Here is an 8,876-nt window from a genome sequence, read left to right on the forward strand (position 1 = left end):
ACACAACTCGAAAAACACTGGATTATATTCATTAAAGCCTTGAATTGCATGATATGTGAATTATATCTCGATAAAATATTTTTTTAAATTGCAGACAATACTTGTATTCATCAGTTATTGCCACATAATGCTGCATAAGAAACCACTTCCAATCTCTATAATTTATAACAATTAGTCTATATATTGCTACTAGGTGGACAGTTTGTCTAGTTTAGGTCTATGTCATATTTATTATTTTGAGGTCCAGGCTAGATGGTCAGCAGCTATCTGGGGTATGTTTTTGTACCTTTAGAAGTTAGAAATTCCCAGAAGACCAAATAGAAACAGAAGATGCTTCTTAAGGTTAAGCCCAGAACCAGCACACTGTAACTTCCAGTTGCATTCCAATAGCCACAGGAAGTTACTGGCCAAGTCTGGCATTAATGGGGGTAAAGAAGTATTCTTGACTCAGAAAGGTATACAGAAAAAGGAATGAATATTTGCTTAAAATTAATTGAATCTACCACATCATTCAACAATATCTTTGCAATAAAACTCTATGTAGTTAGTGATATATATTTGTATAATAAAAATAACTTAAATACATATTTATATGTATATAGTGACTGCCAGTCTGACTACCTAAAGGAGTAAAAAAATAAATAAAGGAACTTCATTAAAAACAATAACAAGGAAAACAATGTAACTTCCCTTTGCTTTATCAGTAAAGGTGCCACATTGCCAAAAAGCTGTCTAGAAAATGTTCTCTCATCATTGCAATATTGTGCAATTGAACTATGGATCAACATCAACAGCAAAATAGAGCCAACGTGCCTTGAAGTGTTGCTGATGGTCCTTGGTGTTGGAGCTTTTTAGAGTTATACCCAGTTGTGGAGCCCTGAGGCCTAGAAGAGGGGCAGGTGACATGTGGGAACTGGCCCAGCCAGAAGCCAAACAAGATATTATCCTGATTTACAAAACCAGCAGTGCAGCACCACACTGATTTCAAAACCATGCAATGGGTCAGAAGAAGCCAGAGCTTCTAGCCAATCTCTTCTTCTCAAACTAAACCTTTTCTCATCTTTGGAATTAATATTTGTAATTAACTAAGAGACCTCTGTATTTCCCTTACAAACACATTCATGCCAGAAACAATCAGTATTCAGACTCTCCGAGGTTTAAGTTTTCCAGATTAGTTTGAACATGACATAGCCATGAATGTGATATTGAGGAAGGTGCAACTGCTGAATTCCAAACCTCCCTTAAGAGAGGCCGATTCAACTAATGACAACTCTACATCAAGAGCAAAGTTGCCTGCTTTCAGTAGCACAGACTTTCCACAGATGTCCTTAAAGCCGGTAAGTCCGGAAAACTGTTAAAAAAAAAAAAAAGCCCTCTCTTCAGCTATGTCTCACCAGACAGGATATACATTTTTAAACAGTTTGCTGTCCAAATACTAAATAGCGACATGTGTCCAATCTTACAGTTGTGTGGCTTACATAATAAGGAATTATCCTTTATGTTTTAACACTGTGGTAGAAGTCCATCTCTTTTTTCATCTGCTGAGTCCCAAGAGGACAGTCATCTACATATAATTATATAAATTGGGCACAGTCAGTGGCTTCACTCAGGAGAGACCCAGCTCTGATCTTTGCTGACTCTCTAGTGACTCCTGAACCATGAAGGAGATGGTCATGCCAGGTCAGGTTTTATTATGAAAACAGAGACTTTGAAGGGACTGACATTGAAGCTGACAGCAAGGTGGTTGACTTGTAGAGGAAGGACTTCATCCATGGAAACGTGCATGTGCAGAATGCAGAGAATCTACCTGAATAGTTTCTTATACTACTCAAAGTGAAGGAAAACAAAAAAGAATTCCTTGACTTTGCCATCAACTTTCCTTTTCTTTAACATTCAGTGTAAGCCATTCAGAAATTCTATTCTGTTCTTTACAGGGATACACTAAGGAAAAGATTGTGAATTCTAATAGATCAGACGATAAGATATTTGAGCTTTTACAAAGCAATATTACTTTATTGGGTTGAATGTTTATACAATTCACTGTAGACCTGGGCAATTTAGCTTGCTAATATATTGTAGTGACAGGTTATGTTCGGCCATAAAGATACTTCCTCTGGCACCCCTTACCCTTGTAAAAAACATTATTACATGCCAAGACACCAAGATAACATAACAAGAAACCATGGAGTTATTTTATAAAATTGAAAGGAAGTACAGTATGTGTATTGTGATAAAGAATGGGCATGTAAACTGCAGAAAAATTCATAGATTTGTGATATCACCTTTCTACACCTTCCACAATAAATCGAAAATGATATTAATGAAGATAAATTAAAATTCTAAAATGCAGTCCTAAGATGGAGGTGATTTTTTTCATTTTTTAACCAGAAATTGGAAACCTAAAAAAGTATACATGAAAAAAATCTGCTCTGTGAAAGACAGTATCGAGAGAATGAGAAGACAAGCCATGGATTGGGAGAAAATATTTGCAAAAGACAGCTCTGATAAAGAACTGTCATCCAAAATACACAAAGAACTCTTAAAACTCAAGAATAAGAAAACAAACAACTCAGTTAGAAAATGGGAGGGAAAAGAAAACTAAACAGACATCTCACCAAAGAAAATATACATATGGCAAATAATCATGTGACAAGATACTCAACATCATATAGCAATAGGGAAATGCAAATTAGAACAACAATAAGATAGCACTACACACCTATTAGAATGGGCAAAACCCACAACAGTGACAAAAGCAAATGCTGACAAGGATTTCGAGAAGCAGAAACTCTCATTCTTTGCTGGTGAGAATGCAAAATGATTATAGCCACTTTGAAAGACAGTTTGGCAGTCATTTACAAAATTAAATGCAATGGGGATTTTGGGAATCATGATGTAGTGAGAGACGCCCCCAGATCTCTCTCCTTGAAACATCAATAAGCTGAAGATCTAAAACTCAACAAAAAACACCCAAAACTGCACAACAGCATGTCTGAGCGGGAGACCTGCTCATAAGAGCTACCTACCACGTGTCAGAACCCCGGATGTTGGGTGGTGGACTGAGAGAAATAAAGAAGCTGCCTCATGCAGCCGCTGGAGCTCCCTGCACATGGAGGGGGAGGGGAGAAGGAGTGGCAGGTTTGTGTGGCGAGTTCCCTGAACAGCCCTGCCTGGGAAAGTTGTGAGCTCCCCATGGCTGGCTGGTGGAAGGGCCCAGTCATCAGGGAAGAAAGCAGAGAAGTGGCTGGCAGAGAAACAACAGTTGATTTTTACTGATCATGGTTGCAAAACCAAGGCTGAGCCACAGTCCCCAACCCCCAACCCAGAGGGCCCAACCCCCCACCCTTCGAGAAATAAAGCCGCGGAGCCCCAGGGGAATTTGAGCAACTGATACCAAAAACTGTAGCTGACACTGACAGGGACTGAAACTGAGGGTAGCAAGTGTGAGTAAATATCTATCAGAAAATAAAAAGACATTTTTAAAGCTTATATAAAGCAGGTAGCCAAGAGGCTTAGATGCCACCTATGGAAACCAAAAGAAAACTGCCTTCTTTGCAATAAGATAAAGAGAAACCTTTACATAGTAAATCTTCTTTCTGGAAAAACAACAGAATACACTTCCATTAATGCCCAAGTGGAGAAATAGTCCATTAAACACCATGAACAAACATGATGACAAAGCATATCAGAAAGAAAGAGAAAAATCTTCAAAAAATAAGCTTACAGACATAAATATACAATTTAAATGAGAAAGAATTCAAGATGACACTTCTGAAAAAACTCAATGAGTTCCAAAATGAGTCATAGCAACAATTTCAGGAACTGAAAAAAACAACTAGATGAGTAGAACAAAGAGATTGAAACCCTCAAAAAGAACAGAATAAATATTCTGAAGATAAAAAACACACTGCAAGAGTAGAAAAATGAAATAGCAAGCTTGGGAAATAGAGCAGACCAAGCTTGGGAAATAGAGTAGACCAAATGGAGGAAAGGATTAGTGATATCGAAGACAGAAATCTAGAAATAAATCAGAAGAAAGAATAGAGAAACCGGAGAATGAAAAAATAATGCAAGAGAAATTCAAGAACTAACTGATACCATCTAGAGAGGAAACATAAGAATAATGGGCATTATCAAAGGCTAGGAAAAGGAGCAGAGGCTAGAAAGCTTTTTCAGAAAAATAGTTGATGAGAATTTCCCAAATCTAAGGAATGAGCTAGAGCTTGGAATTCAAGAAGTCAACAGAACACTCAATTATCTCAACCCAAAAAGACCTTCACCGAGACACATTGTATTAAAATTATCAAAAATCAATGACAAAGATAGAAATATCAGGGCAGCCAGGGAGAAAACAAACAAACAAACAAAACAAAACAAAACAAAAAAACAACAGTAACTTATAAAGTAAACGCATTAGATTATCCTCAGACTTCTCAGTGCAAAACTTACAAGCTAGAAAGAAATGGAATTAAATATTTAAACTATTAGTGAAAGGAACTAGAATAATGTATCCAGCTAGAATAATGTATCCAGCTAAGCGCTCCTTTAGAAATGAAAGAGAAATAAAGGCCTATCCAGACATACAAAAATTGAGGGAATTCTCCACTACGAGGCCTGCGCTACAGAAAATACTGAAAGGGGTCAGTTCATCTAAAACAAAATGACAAAAAAAAATACATAATTAGGAGTAAAGTAACTATCAGGCAAATAGAAGCAGAGGAGTGAAACCCTTACTAAGAATAGAGCATTATAAGCTTAAATAATAAGAATAGAATTATTATAAGAAGATAGTAATGAACATTGAGCAAACATAAGGACAAGTTGAGATAGCAATGACTGAAAAGGGGGAAATTCAAAGATCCAAATTCGCAAAGGGGAATGGAGATAAGACACACACAGGAGAAAATGGATGACTGTATATATATATATCCTTTACATATTCATAATGGTAATGACACACCAAAGATTCAGATCTGAAGTATATAACATAAAACAAGAAGGACCAGAGAGAAAATCCACAAAAGCCAACCAAAATAAAGAGAACAGAAACACAAAGACAAGGAAGCAATGGAAAAACCAATCTACCAGAAAGCAAAAGATAAAATGGCTATAAGAAGATTTCATATTTCAATAATCACCCTAAATGTAAATGGACTAAACTCATCAATAAAAAGGCACAGAGTTGCAGAATGGATCATAAAAGAAAACGAAACCTTATGTTGCCTCCAGGAGACACATCTCAGCTCCAAAGACAAATATATAGACTCAAAGTGAAAGAGTGGAGAATGACATTTCAAGCAAACGGCATTCAGAGAAAAGCGGGAGGAGCAGTAATAATATCAGATGAAATAGACGTCAAATAAAAAAAGGTAAAGAAAGATATTGAGGGACACTTCATAATGATAAAGGCAATCATGCATCAAGAAGACATAACATTTATTAATATCTATGCTCCCAATCAAGGAGTCTTGAAATATGTAAGTCAATTACTAACAGAACTAAAGGGAGAAACAGACCAAAACACTTATTGTAGTAGGGATCCTAAATACCTCATTGTCAGATATAGACAGATTATCCAAACAGGAAATCAATAAGGAAATAACGTCCTTAAATGACACATTAGACCAACTGACATAATTGACATTTACGGAGTCTTCCATCTCAAAACAGCTGCTTATACACTCTTCTCTAGTGCACTTAGAACATTCTCAAGAATTGGCCACATACTGGGACACAGAGATAGCCTCAACAAATATAAGAGGGTTGAAATCATACTAACCATATTCTCTGATCATAATGCTTTGAAACTAGAAACTAGAGATTAACTGCAAAAAAAAAATTAGGAAGAAACACACATACATGGAGATTAAACAACATGCTACTGAAGAATACCTGGGTCAGAGAAAAAATAAAAAGAGATATCAAGAGATACATAGAAACAAATGATAATGATATCAAAACATATCAGAACTTTTGGAAAACAGCAAATGTGGTCATAAGAGGAAAGTTCGTATCATCACAGGCCTGTCTCTAAAAACAAGAATGAGCCCAAATAAATAACTTAACGCTTCATCTTAAACAAACAAACAAAAAAGAAACAAATGAAGCCTAAGGTGAGCAGAAGGAAAGAAATCAAAACTAGAACAGAAATAAATGAAATTAAAAACAAAACAAAACAAAAATGATAGAAACAATAAATGAAACAAATAGCTGGTTCTTTGAGAAGGTTAATAAAATTGACAAACCCCTGACTAGACTCACTAAAGAAAAAGGAGCAAGGACACAAATAAACAAAATCAGGGATGAAAGAGGGGAAATGACGACAAACATCGCAGAAATACAAGGGATCATACAAGAATACTATGAAAAAGTACATAACACCAAGTTTAATAACTTAGAAGAAATGGTCAAGAAAGATACAACCTTTGGAGACTGATTCAAGAAGAACGAGAAAATCAAAATAGAGCAATCAGCAGCATGGAAATTGAAACAATCACCAAAAACCTAACAAAAAGTAAAAGCCCAGATGACTTCACCAGTTAATTCTACCAAATATTCAAAGAAGATTTAATATCTATTCTCCTCAATTCTTCCAAAAAAAATTGAAGAGGAGGCAATACTTCTCAAGTCATTTTATGAGGCCAATTACTCTGATATCAAAACCTGGTTAAGATAACAGAAAAGAAAAACTACAGACCAATATTTCTCATGAACACAGATGCAAAAATCCTAAATATAATACTAGCAAACCAAGTACAGCAACATATTGAAAAGATTATACACCATGCTCAAGTGGGCTTCATCCCAGAGGCACAGGGATGGTTCAATATATGCAAATCGATTAATGTGATACACCACATAAACAAATTAAAAAATAAGAATTATTTTGACAAGATACACCATCCATTTATGACCAAAACACTTAACAAAATCGGTATAGAAGGAAAGTACCTTAATATAATAAAGGCCATATATGACAAACCCTCAGTCAACATTATACTTAATGGTGAAAAACTATAAACCTTCCCTCTAAGATCAGGAACAAGGCAAGGCTTTCTACTATTGCCACTGTTATTCAATATAACAATGGAGGTCCTAGCGAGTGCAATCAGAAAAGAGAAAGATAAAAAAGGCATCCAAATAGGAAACAAAGAAATCAAACTGTCACTATTTGTGGGTGACATGATTCTCTATATAGAAAACTCTAAAGACTCCACAAGAACACTACTAGAAACAATAAGCAAATATAGTAAAGTCTCTGGATACAAAATTAACGTTAAAAAATCCATAGCTTTTCATACTCAAATAATGAAGTGTCAGAAAAGCAGGGGGAAAAAAACAATTCTTTTTGCAATTGTAACAAAAATAATAAAATACCTAGGAATAATTTTAATGAAATATGTGAAGGGCTTATATAATAAAAACTACAAGACCCTATTAAAGAAATCAAAGAAGATAGAAAGAAATGGAAAGCTATTTCGTGTTCTTGGATTGGAAGAATCAACATAGTTAAAATGATCATATTACCTAAAGCATTATGCAGATTTATTGCAATTCCCATCAAAATCCCACTGGCATTTTTTTTTAAAGAAATAGAACAAAAAATTATCATATTTGTATGGAAGCACAAAAGACCCCGAATTGCCAAAGCCATCCTGAGAAAAAAGAATGAGGCTGGAGGCATCACTCTGCCCAATTTCAAATTATACTACAGAGTGACAGTAATCAAAACAACATGGTACTGGCAGCAAAACAGGCACAGGGACCAGTGGAACAGAATCAAGAGTCCAGAAGTAAATCCGTATTTATATCGGTAAATAATTTTTGACAAAATGCCAAAAACATACAGTGGAGAAAGGAAAGCCTCTTCAATAAATGGTGCTATGAAAATTGGAAGACCACCTGCAAAAGAATGAATATAGACTGTTGCCTATAACCACACACCAAAATTAACTCAAAATGGACTAAGGACCTGAATATAAGTCCTGAAACAATAAAATGCATAAAGGAAAACATAGGAAAGAAACTCACGACCTTGGACTTAAAGAGGATTTCATGAATTTGACTTCAAAGGCAAGGGAAGTAAAAACTAAAATAAATGAATGGGACTACATCAAAGTTATAAGCTTCTGGTCAGAAAAAGAAATCATCAATAAGGTAAAGAGAGAACGATCCTAATGGAAAAATATATTTGCAAGTAACGCCTCTGATAAGGGCCAAACATCCAAAATATACAAAGAACTCATACAACTCAATAACAACAACAACAAAAATGATCCAATCAAAAAATAGGCAGAGGACCTAAACAGACACTTCTCCCTAGAGGACATACAAATGGCCAACAAATATATTAAAAGGTGCTCAATACTAGCTATTAGAGAAATGAAAATCAAAACCACAATGAGATACCACCTCACACCTGTTAGAATAACTACAATCAACAGGACAAGTAATAACAAATGTTGGAGAGGATGTGAAGAAAAAGGAACCCTCATAAACTGCTGGTGGGACTGCAAATTGGTACAGCCACTATGGAAAACAGTATGGAGGTACTTTAAAAAAGTAAGAGTTGATATATCATATGATCCAGCAATCCTTCTACTGGGTATTTACCCTAAAGACTTGAAACTTCATATCCAAAAATATATTTGCACACTGATGTGCAAATATAACAGCATTATTCACAGTGGCCAGGAATTGGAAGCAAAACCTAAGTATCCTATGATAGATAATTGGCTAAAGTAGTTGTGGTACATATATACAATGGAATATTACTCAGTCATAAAAAGAGATGACATACTGCCATTCGGAACAACTTGGATGGATCTCGAGATAATCATGCTAAGCGAAATAAGCCAGACTAAAAAAGTTGAAAA

This window comes from Pteropus medius, unplaced genomic scaffold (assembly GCF_902729225.1).
Source record: "Pteropus medius unplaced genomic scaffold, Ma_sr-lr_union100, whole genome shotgun sequence".
Classification (NCBI taxonomy): Eukaryota; Metazoa; Chordata; class Mammalia; order Chiroptera; family Pteropodidae; genus Pteropus; species Pteropus medius.